The sequence below is a fragment of the Pongo abelii genome, chromosome 3 (genome assembly GCF_028885655.2).
Source record: "Pongo abelii isolate AG06213 chromosome 3, NHGRI_mPonAbe1-v2.0_pri, whole genome shotgun sequence".
Taxonomy (NCBI): Eukaryota; Metazoa; Chordata; class Mammalia; order Primates; family Hominidae; genus Pongo; species Pongo abelii.
This window is the reverse complement of record NC_071988.2, coordinates 63526403-63538819: the sequence shown is the minus strand read 5'-3', so window position 1 is coordinate 63538819 and position 12417 is coordinate 63526403. Positions and strand designations below refer to the sequence as shown.

Here is a 12417-nt window from a genome sequence, read left to right as displayed (position 1 = left end):
TTCCTTATGAAATACCTGAGATGTTACAATTTAAAGTTTTAATTACTAGACCATAAAGTTTGAGAATACAAGCGGTAAACTGGCAAAGGCAAGTCAAGTACAGGAGAGTCTTACTATAAAGAGTCTCATACCCAAATTGAAGGAAGCAAAACTTACTGCTTTAAAGCTGGATCACAAGCCTAAAATTTGTCTCTCTATATTCTATAGGTTGAGTATCCCTAATCTGAAAACCTGAAATCCAAAATGCTCCAAAATCTGAAAGCTTTTGAGCATCAACATAATGTTCAAGATTCAAAGGAAATGCTCAACGGAGCATTTCTAAACCAGAGAAGATTAAAGATATCACAAGAACATGAGATTCTAAACATTCAGTCACTGTTTTCAAATGCACCTTCATGAAAGGAAAGGAGAATAACCCTGGTAACATTGCTGCATTGCCTGTATGGTTACGGCTGCAGAAGCAGAACTGTGAAGGGCTCAGAATATTTTTTTTTTCTTTTTGTTTTTGAGATGGGGTCTTACTCTGTTGCCCAGGCTGGAGTGCTGTGGCATGATCATAGCTCACTGCTGCCTTGAAATCCTGGGCTCAAGCAATCCTGCCACTTCAGCTTCCTGAGTAGCTGGGATTACAAGTGCTTGCTACCATACCCAGGGCTAAGAGTTTTTAAAAGAAAATGAGTGGCAGAGTCAAAGATAGAAATAATAAAATAAAAAGGATTAACACCAGGATGAAATGTTGTGATTTTAAGTGTCTGAGGTAGTATTAGCAGATGGAACACAGAACTACAGAATTTTAGAGGTAGAAGAGAATTTAAAGACCACCTAAGTACATCCCTCTGGTCCAACAGACATATTTATCTTCATGGTAAGAACTGAGGCTGATTCTATCACTAGAACAAGAAGAACAGTATAAAAGTAATAGGGCAAATTTCAGTGAATTCAAAAAGAATTGTTAACAGTAAAAAGTTCAAAAGGCCAGATCTGAGCCTTATAAGGCACCCAGTAAGCCATCAGTATGGCTTAATTATCAAAAGGTAGAAAATAAGACAAACTACCAAAAACACGGCGGGGGATGGTGGCGGGGACTGGACAATGCCAAGAATTAACGGTTATACTACAGGAAGAGCCTTGCTGACTACTAGAAGGGTGAATCCAACATAGTTTAGAAGATACAGGCTGATGCTTTATTACACTGTTTTACTATTGTTGTTAACAATATTCTTCTAAAAATTATTTGTCGTCCAGCTAATAGAACAACATAAGATAGCTCTCTCTTTCTGAGACAGGGTCTCCCTCTGTGGCCCAGGCTGGAGTGCAGTGGCGTGATCTCACCTCATTGTAACCTCTGCCTCCCAGGTTCAAGTGATTCTCCTGCCTCAGCCTCCTGAGTAGCTGGGATTACAGGCCCGGACCACCAGAAGCCAGCTAATTTTTGTATTTTTAGTAGAGATGGGGTTTCACCATATTGGTCAGGCTGGTCTCGAACTCCTGAACTCTGGTGATCCGCCCGCCTTAGCCTCCCAAAATGCTGGGATTACATGTGTGAGCCACCATGACCGGTCAGATATAACTCTTAACAGTCTAGCGCAAGATCTTCATCTTTTCAGCCAACTGACATACACATTTTACTTAAGGGAAAGGGAAAGGAATAAGTAAAATAGGCTAGACATGCACCCTAGAGCAAACGTTAGAAGATTTCCCTAAACTTTTTAAAATGGTGTCAAATTAACTTTAACAAGACAAACTGGTAAGGTGGAACAGTCAAAATACTTTGTTTGCAGACTACTGCAAGTCCCACGCTTTCAATTCAGAAAGAGACTAGCTAGTCACATTTGTCCATGTTGTGGAGTCTAAGGATACAGATGCCATGCCACTTCCCTACACAAGCTGAAGTGGAATGTCAAACATATAATCTAATATAGAATAAATTTCATTATTTTTTAAGTTCAACATTAGACCACAATGATATGCAATGTCTTCAAAAAGATCAGTTGCAGTTACTGGAATCCAAAATTCACCAGTTATATTTAAAATAACTAAAATAGTATAATTGGATTGTTTATAACACAAAGGATAAATGCTTGAGGGGATGATATCCCATTTTACATGGTGTAATTATTACATATTGCATGCCTTTATCAAAACATCTCATGTACCCCATAAAATATATATATATACTAGGTACCCACACAAATTAAAATTAAAATTAAAAATTCCAAAAAACAAAGTTCTCCAACTATAAAGGATCAAGTTACAGCTAGGAATCAAATGCTCCTTTACTTAAGCAACTTGAGATCAGAGTCATCTGGTGATATGACTTCCCAGCTCAACATGCATCACATTACTATTTTATTCATACACATGCACATTTCCCCAATTTCTCAATATCATAATTTTGGTTAGGTGGTTATATTTGGAGTTAACATCATTATGACTCCGTAAATGCCAATTCACAGCTGAGCCATATAGTATACTATAATTACTTTTCCTTTTGAGCAGTTTTTCCTAGAGTTACCATTTTATTGTTTACCTAGTTTTGTTTAAACTTACTACCAACTACAAATTCTTCCCTGTCTATATCTACTATTTCTTCAAACACATTACACATTCTACCAATTTCACCTTCTCACAGCTGTATCTCTAGAAATCTTCCAACCTGTTTCTAATTGGGACTGGAAACTATCTACTAACCTGAGGACCAGCTGTCTTCTTGTGATCATTATTCATCATCATCCTGGTGATTCCCTGGGTCTCTAGTTAGGTCATATTCCCTGTTACTTGTATCCTATGCCTTCATCTTTTTTAGTTTACTTCTTTATTTTTGTTGAGTAATTCCTCCAATAACTGCCTAAGAAAGGGGACATGACAGGTAAGTTTTTTAAGGCTTCATAAGTCTAAAACTGTCATTAGTCTATCCTTAATCAATAGTTTAGTTGGATACTGAATACCTGGTTGAAAATCACTCTTCCCTCTGAATGCCGAAGGCTCCACTATCTTCTAGCTTCCAGTGTGGTGTCAAGAAGTGCAAAGCCATTCTGATTACTGATCCTTTAGATGTCACCTGTTATTTTATTTCACTCTGGAAACTCCCTTGTTTTCTAAAATTGAACAGTGATATGCCCTGTTTTGGCTTGTTTTTATATCTGTACTGGTCACTCAACAGGCTTTTCCTAACTGGTAACTCATGTCCTCTAATTCTGGAGAGTTTTCTTGAGTTGTTCTCTATTATTTGTTTTTCCCCTCTATTTCCCCTCTCTCCTTCTGGAGCACTTATTTGAACATTGGAGATCCTGGACAGTTGTAATTTTCTTATTTTTTCTCTACCATTTTCCATTTCTTTGGCTCTTTGCTCTACTTTCAATAGATTTTATTTTTCAACCTTTCCAATGAGTTTTTCATTTCTAATTTCATTTCTTACTGTTTCTCATTCATATTTCATGGATATAGCATCCCTCTTACCTTTATCTAAGATTTGCGTTTAATTTTCACCCACCTAACTGCTCTCCATTTAGCCTAACTTGGTGTTTTACCTTTTGGTTTGGCCTTTGTCTTGCACGTAAGAGGTTTTTCCTCAGCTGTCTACTGATCTCTGAACATGAGCTCATATTTAAGGGTAAGTGCTAAAAAAACTGAAGCTCTGTGTGATACAGCTTGCTGACTGTTAACTTTATTGTAGGGCTATCAGGTTGAAATATTTCTTTGGGGAATTCTCAATGTCAGAATCTTTAGATCTTTTCTTTGAAGATGATTATAATTCAGAAAAAAGAATTACGTATCTTCTCAACTCTTGCCTGAAGAGTATAAAAACCTGGTACCCTGGGTTCTTAACCCTTCTATTTTTAACATGTCACCCCCATTCTCAGCCATGTTTGTGGCTCCTTTATTTTATCCTTAATAGGGAATAAATCTCCAGACTTCTGCTAAGATAGGAAAAAGGTGGCTGCCTTGGTTCCAAAGTTAAGAAAAGGATCCATGGAATATAATTACCCTTTAAATAGATTTGCAACAAATCATCCTGTTTTAGTTCCACCATCACTCCTATTTCCAGAAATAGTTTTCAATTCACGAAAATTATAGAGGTTCTATAGTGCCAAGAGGTTTGTTTCAGCTTTCCCACAGCAGGCTTAGGATCCTGGGATTTGCAAGAAAGTTACTATGCTCCCTTTTGCAGTCCCAAATTTTGTTGCTACTGTTTCTTCTCCATTCTCTGTGTCCTGTTATGTCTTTCGTAAAAATCTTCTTACTTTAGCTTCAGTAAGGTTTCAAGAGAAAATAAAATTTAATTGTATTGTTTGCCATCTCTAGCAGTTTCCCATATTCTTTGTTCATCACTCTTAATTAGGCTTTCATCCCCACCACTCCACTCAAATTGCTCACTCTTATTAGTTATCCCAAATCTCCATATTGCCAAGTCTAATGGCTGTTTTATTCTCTATTTGACCATTAAGCAATATGTGATGTAGATGACCACTTCTGCATTTATTAAATACATTCTTTTCTTGGTTCCAGTGACAGAATATTCTCCTGCTTTTCTACTCATCTTGCTGGCTGCTCCTTCTCCTCTAATTAATACTGGCATGTGCCAGGGCTGAATCCTTCTAAATCTGTATACACTTCCTAGATAAATCACACTTCTACATGCCAATGACTCCCAAATCCACACCCCTAGAATAGATTGTCAAATGCAGTTAGATATCCAACTGCTTTTTAGAAATTTCTACAGATTTTAAAGGTGTCCAAAATGTCATATACTTAAAACAGAACACTTAACTTTCTTCTGTAAATTTGCTTCTCTCCCAGTTTTTTCCCCCAACCTGATCTCCATATACTCTCCCCATCATTTACTGTATTCCAGGCACATTATGCTCTTTATGTTCCTCAAACATTTCATTGTCTTTCTTGTTCTCACTACCTATAAAGCTCTTCGCTCAGATCTTCACACAGCTGGCTCCTTTTGCCATTCCGATATCAATTAAAATTCCACTTTTTCAATTAGGCTATCTCTGACTGCCTAATGAAAGCAGTCACCAGTCTCTACCACATTATCCTTTTTTTTTGTATGTGTAAGACAAGGTCTCACTCTGTCTCCCAGGCTGGAATGCAGTGGCACAATCACAGCTCACTGTAGCCTCAACCTCCTAGGCTCAAGTCCTCCTGCCTCAGCCTCCCAAGTAGCTGGGATCACAGGCATACATCATCATGCCCAGCTAATTTCTAAATTTTTGGTGGAGATGGGGTCTCACTATGTTGCCCCAGCTGGTATCAAACTTCTAGGCTCACACAATCCTCCCACCTCAGCCTCACAAACTGCTAGGATTACAGGCACAAACCTTACAGTGCCCAGCCTTACACTATCCATTTATCCATTTTAATTATCTGCACAGTACAAACCACAAATTTCTCACTTGTGTATTATTTGTGTTTCTCACTTGTGTATTATTATTCTTCTAGAAGGTGGTTCTCATGACAGCAGGGACAGCTTCTGTCTTGTTCATCACTGAATCCCCAGTATCTAAAGTAATTATCAGAACATAGCTGATACTACATTTGGCAGTAAATTAACACACAAAAATTTTTTTAAATTAAACTTTCCTTAAATTAGTGTGTCAAAATAGTTGATGGATTCTTTTATTTTTCTGGAAAAATATCATTTTATGATGCATTCTAAGATGCACCTTTCTTTACCTTTTGTACTCTTTGGATCTTTTAAACTGATTCCTCAGGAAACTATAGGTTCAAGGTAATCTTCTATATGACCAACCATAAGTCTCAGAATTCTGTTTAAACAAGAAAAAATGTTAGATTTATTCAACTTACATAGAAGTTTATCATTAAAAGGGTTTTAAAATAATTTTTAAAAATAAAATTTAGAACTCTGTCACAAAAATGTATATAACCAATTTTAAATTCTATAAATTGTTTCTAAAAGAAAACAAAATAACTTAAAACATGAATAAACTAAAACAATCACTTAATTCTGGTACAGAAGTTAAAAGATAAAAGTATTAAAAAACTGTAACTATAAAAATGTTAATGAGTATACAACATAAAAGGATAAAATTGTGACATCAATAACAAGGGGAGAGTAAGAAAGTTACATTTTTATATGCAATTGAATTTAGATTGTTATACGCTTAAGACAGACTGTTTTAACTATAAGGTGTTTTTATATATAAGCCCCATGGTAATCACATGTGAGGACTGAAACAAGAAAATGAGAGGGGAGTCAAAGCACAACTACAAAAGATAAATAAATAAATAAGAAACACAGAGAAAAACATGAGGAAAGGAAAAGAGGGACAACAGCACTACAAGAAAGACAGCAAGCCCTTCTCTATCAGTAACCACTTTAAATGTAAATGGATTAAACTCCTCAATCAAAATACATGGAGTGGCTGAATGGATTTAAAAAAAAAAAAAGATCCAACTGCATGTTGTCTCCAAGATTCACCTCAGATTTAAGAACAGAAACTGAAAGTGAAAGAATGGAAAAATATATCCCATGTAAATGGCAGCCTAAAGAGTATAAGTGACCATACTTAGATAAAATAGATGTAAAGTGAAATACAAGAGACAAAGAAGGACATTATATAGTAATAACAGTCAATTCATTAGGAAAATATAGCAATTATAAATATATATATATATATATATATACACCCAACATCAGAGGACCCAAATATATTAAGCAAACATCAATAGAACTGAAGGGGGAAATAGCAGATACAATAGTAGCAGGAAACGTCAATACCCCACTTTCAATAATGGACAGACAATCCAAGAGAAATCAAGAAGGAAAGCATAGACTTAAACAGTGTATCAGTACAGTCATCCTTCATTATCTGAGATGGACTGGTTCCAGGACCCCCCACCAAATATTAATATCAAAATCTGCAGATGCTTAAGTCCCTTATACAAAATGATGTAGTATTTGCATATAACCTATGTGCCTCCTCCCCTATACTTTAAATCATCTCTAGATTACTTAATAATGCATAATACAATGTAAATGTGATGTAAATAGGTGTTATACTATATTGGTTTCTTAAATTTGTATTATTTGTAAATGGTTTTATTCTCTGAATATTTTTATCCACAGTTGGTTGAATCCACAGATGTGGAACCTTCAGATGCAGAAGGCCAACTGTATAGACCAAATGGACCTAACAGACATACACAAAACATTCCACCCAACAACAGCAGAATACACATTATTCTCAAGTACACAGAGAACGTTCTCTAGGACAGATCACCTAATAGGGCACAGAACAAGTTTTAACAAATTTAAGGTTCAATTATACTAAGTATCTTCTCTGATCACAGTGAAATGAAAATAGAAATCAGTATCAGAAGGAAAACTAGAAAATTCATAAGCAGATGAAATTTAAACACACTGTTGAATAACCAAAGAGTCAAGGAAGACATCAAAAGAGAAATCAGAAAACATCTTGAGACAAACGAAAACACAACATACCAAAATGTATGGGATGCAGCAAAAGTGTTCTGACAGGGAATCTTATTTCAGTCAATGACTGCATTAAAAATGAAGAAAGATTCCTGTCAGTAGGTGTGCTAAAAGAAAAAAAAAAAAAGGAAAGATCTCAAACAATGCAACTTTATACCTCAAAGAACTAGAAAAAGAAGAACAAAGCCCATAGAGAGCAGAAGGAAGGAAATATGATTAGAGTAGAAATAAAACAGTGAATAGGAAAAAAAAAATCAACAAAACTAAGAGTTGTTTCTTTGAAAAGACTAACAAAATTGACAAACCTTTAGCTACACTAGGAATAAGAGAAGACTCAAAATCAGAAATAAAAGGAGAAATTACAACTGATGTCACAGAAATAAAAAAGTATTTTTTTGAGACAACTCAATAAATATACACCAATAAATTGGATAACCTAGAAAAAATTGATAAATTCCTAGAAATACGCCATCTACCACCAAGGCTGAATCATGAATAGAAAATGTGAACAGAGTTCACAGCAGCTTTATTCATAATGCTCTAAAACTATAAACAACCCAGATGTTCATTGACAGCACAATGGATAAACAAAATGTGGTATTCATGTAATGGAATGCTATACAACAAAGAGAAGACTGCATGCCACAGCACAGATGACTTTACAGGAGAGTACACAGTTTTTTTAAGAATAGACAAATTAATCAGTAAGTCAGAATGATAAAATAAAAAAAGAAAATCTGAGCAGACACGTATAACTTGTAATTATATTGAATCAAAAACTTCCCGACGAAGAAAAGCCAGGACCATACACATGACCTCACTGAAGAATTCTACCATAGTGAAAGAATTAATACCAATCCCCCTCAAATGCTTCCAACAAACTGAAAAGGGAACACTTTCAAACTCTTTATGAAGCCAGCATTATGCTGATATCAAAGCCAAAGACACCATAAGAAAAAAACTATAGACCAATATTCCTGATGAATATTGATGAAAAATTCTCAACAAAATACTACCAATCCAAACGCAACAGTAAATTAAAAGGATTACACCACATAACCAAGTGGTATTTATCCCTGGGATTTGAGCAAGGTTCAACATATATTAATAAAGCCAATCCATGTGCTACACCACATTAACAAAATAAAGGATAAAAATCGTATGAGGGATCTCAATTGATGCAGAAAAAGCATTTAACAAAATCCAACACCTATTCATGATTAAAAAAAAAACAAAACACCATTCAACAAACTAGGAATAGAAGGAATTTATAAACCAGGGAAAGGAGGAATTTCTCTTGCTTAAAAAATAAATTGGTTTGAAAATTATGCCCTTTGACCCAGTAATTTCACTTTGAGAAATAAGAAAATAATCAAAGATACATCTAAACATTTATATTCATTGAGATATTATTAAAAATAATAAAGTTAGGCCAGTCACAGTGGCTCATGCCGGTAATCCTAGCACTTTGGGAGGCCGAGGCGGGTAGATCACTTGAGGTCATGAGATCAAGAACAGCCTGGCTAATATGGTGAAACCCCATCTCTACTACAAATATAAAAATTAGCTGGGCATGGTGGCACACGCCTGTAATCCCAGTTACTCAGGAGGTGAGGCAGGAGAATCGCTTGAACCCAGGAAGCGGAGGTTGCAGTGAGCCGAGATAGCACCACTGCACTCTGGCCTGGGTGACAGAGCGAGATTCTGTCTCCAAAAAAATAAAATAAAATAAAAACAGTAAAGCTAGAACAAATTTAAATGTCTAACTGCATTAACAGTGGCATGAAAATATATCAGACATAAACCTGAATATACCAAAAGTATCAACTGTGATTGCTCCTAGGTAGTTTATGGATGGTGTTTTTTGTTCTTTCTTTAGTACTTTCTAAAATTTCTCCCATGAACATGCATTACTTTTATAATCAGAAAACTTAAGTGCTGCATTTTTTTTCTTTTTCTTTTAACTGTCCAATACTAGAGGCCTAGCTATACATGAGGAGGCAAATAAGATAAAACAGAACCTGTTATCTATTCCAGAGAACGAAAACTTAAATAACAGAGACTATTTTTCTATGTTCTAGTCATTTAAAGAAAAAAAAGTTTCATCTAGTTAATAATTTTAAAATTATTAATTACAAATGGCTAACTCAGGAATTTGAATTTTAAAAATTAAAACTACAGTTTTTCCCTAACCTAATAACCTACTGACCCACTGACCTACTTTGGAATTTAGGTTTGTTAATTCTGATACCACAGGTATTTCGGGAACTGACGGATCTATTAACATTAATTAAAAGTAGTGCTGAAATTTAATTGACCAGTATAATACAAAACCTAAGGAACAAACCTTAACTACGTTTATTACCATTTATGAAAAATTCTAACTCGCTTCTGCAAATTACTGATTTTGTATTATAACTGAAACAGTAATTATTTCTAAGAGAAAAACTATTTTAACTTGCAAAGAAAGGCCCAAATATTTAATACTTTTTAGATTCATTGTTTAATGTACGAGGAAAAAATGAAATTAAACAGTAGTTTTCAATTTATTCAATACTGAATGTATTAGCCACCTCTACAACCAATATAAGATATTGGCAAAATAAAACACATATTTGGTTTTACAGCTATCTCTACAATCAATTTAAATTTGAAAACTGACCTGTAAGAATAAGAATCACATCCCAAACCGGTTTTATGAACTAGACCTCTTAGAACCAGAGAGGATTCTGGCTCAAGACAAGCATCAACTGACACTATAACTCTAGCCTGCTGAATGTCAAGATGTAAGATATTCACTAAACCTCATTAAATAAACAAAAACTAAAAAATTAATACAGTTCTCTTAGTGGGACAATACTATTCCAACAATTCAACTAATATATATTTTTCAAGTAATGTCTGAGCTTCGTATTCATGTAATAGACTGATCTTGCCCACAGAGTATAGCAGCACCTTATCCCCTTTTCAGAGATAAGACTGAGGCCTACATCTGTCCTCAGCCCCAAGTAAGCCCCACATAAAACCTGAAGGTGGAGGGAGAGCACAAGCCTCAGAATGAATTTCACATGTAATCAGGTACCATAAATCTGAAGGTATACCACTCTACACCTGGCCTTCATCCTAACACCAGCAGGAAGAAAGAGGGAGCCCTGTGGTAGGCAGAATAACAGCATCCGAAGAATGTCCATTCCCTCTTCCCTGGACCTTATGAAGATGTTACCCCACATGGCAAAAAAGGACACTGCAGATGTGATTAAGGATAAGGATCTTGAGATGTGGAGATTATCCTGCATTATCCAAGTGGGTCCAAAACAATCACGTGAGTTCTTAAGCGCAAAGGACCTTTCCTAGCTGTGGTTTGATATACCAGAAAGAAGGGTCAAAAAGATGCCAAGTTAAAGGCATAAGAATGATACAATGGACTATGGGGACTCAGGGGGAAGGGAAGGATAGGAGGGGGGATGAGGGATAAAAGACCATACACTGGGAACAGTGCTCAGGTGATGGGTGCACCAAAATCTCAGAAATCACCACTAAAGAACTTATCCACGTAACCAAACACCCCCTGTTCCCCAAAAACCTATTGAAATAATAATTCTTTTAAAAAGATGCAAAGTTGCTGGCTTTGAAAGTGAAAGAAGGTGGCCACAAGCCAAGGAATTCAGGTAGCCTCTACAAACTGGAAAAAACAAGGAAACAGATTCAACAGATTTTCTCCTAAAGCCTCCAGAGAGAAATGCAGCCCGCTGACACCTTGAGTTCAGGTCAGTGAGATTTGTGTTGGCCTTCTGAGCTGCAGAACTGTAAAACAATAAATTTGTATTGTTTTAAGCCATTAAGTTTGTGGTTATTTGTATGGTAGGCAACAGAAAACTATACAGAATCCGGTTTATCTCGATAAACCTGGCTCTCACCAACACCTCCCTTTCAGTATTTACAGCAACCTGCATAGGAGATCATCAAAGCAAATCCCATTATGCCCTCCATTCTTTTTACATCAGTCAACAAGAAATGCCCAAGACTCCCAAGTCATCCCCCATCCCTATATACTTTCATCCCTATATACTCTGTATGTCCCTACACTGACCCCTTTTCTCTTCCTCCCCCAATTCCCGAAATCCTTTTGCAGTGTCTTCTGGAACTCATGGTACATATCGTCGTTAAAATATCCTATTTCTTCAGTATTGTTGTTGCACACTCTTCACCTTTCTTGCACCAGCCATAACCTCTCTCCCCCCTAGGAGTCCTGCTCTAGCTCCAGCCCTTTCAAACGATGGCTTCTCTCCCATGTGAGATAAAATGTATTTACTCTCCCATATCTCAGATGACCAAGCCCTGTTGGCAGGGTGAACTTCCTTGTAACTCATTGTCATTTCTGAATTATTCTCTCCCTCCCTAAAACCTTAGCTTTGACTCTCATGCCACCAGACTACATCAGCTATTATCCCCTCCTTATTGTAGCCATTCACAAACCCCAGGATAAGCCCCTTCACTCCACGAAGGGTGCGACCCTCTCCAATACCTCTTTTGAATTTCAGTGTACACAAAATGATCCCCCCAAACTGGCCAGTCAGTTCCTTGATCTCTTCTGCAACAATTTTGTGTTCCACCCCACCTCCCACTCATTCTGCTAGTGTTACCCCAGAATTCACCATTACTAATATCCAAAAGACCCTCCGTATCCTCAATTTTAAGCACCTAACCCCTCTCTCTCACAAACTGGGATAGCATGTGATCCACCTGACGCAAAAAGACACTACAAACATTTTTTAAAAAAACCAAAAAACTGCTGGGCACAGTGGCTCACACCTGTAATCCCAGCACTTTGGGAGGTCAAGGCGGGTGGATCACCTGAAGTCAGGAGTTCAAGACCAGCCTGGCCAACATGGTGAAACCCCGTCTCTACTACAAATACAAAAATTAGCCGGGCGTGGTGGCAGGCGCCTGTA

General features: G+C 36.5%; 1 protein-coding gene across 22 annotated transcripts in view; it reads right to left on the bottom strand.

The window, feature by feature from the left end:
- The window catches only part of CLOCK (clock circadian regulator), a 118366-nt gene that overhangs the window by 55000 nt on the left and 50949 nt on the right, over nt 1–12417 (bottom strand). For 10 of the 22 annotated variants that reach the window (XM_024245558.3, XM_063722748.1, XM_063722756.1 and 7 more), the window contains one exon: nt 5686–5777. The exons of 2 other annotated variants lie outside the window; for them this stretch is intronic. The gene's annotated coding sequence lies outside the window, so the exon portion shown is untranslated. 22 annotated transcript variants of the gene reach the window in all.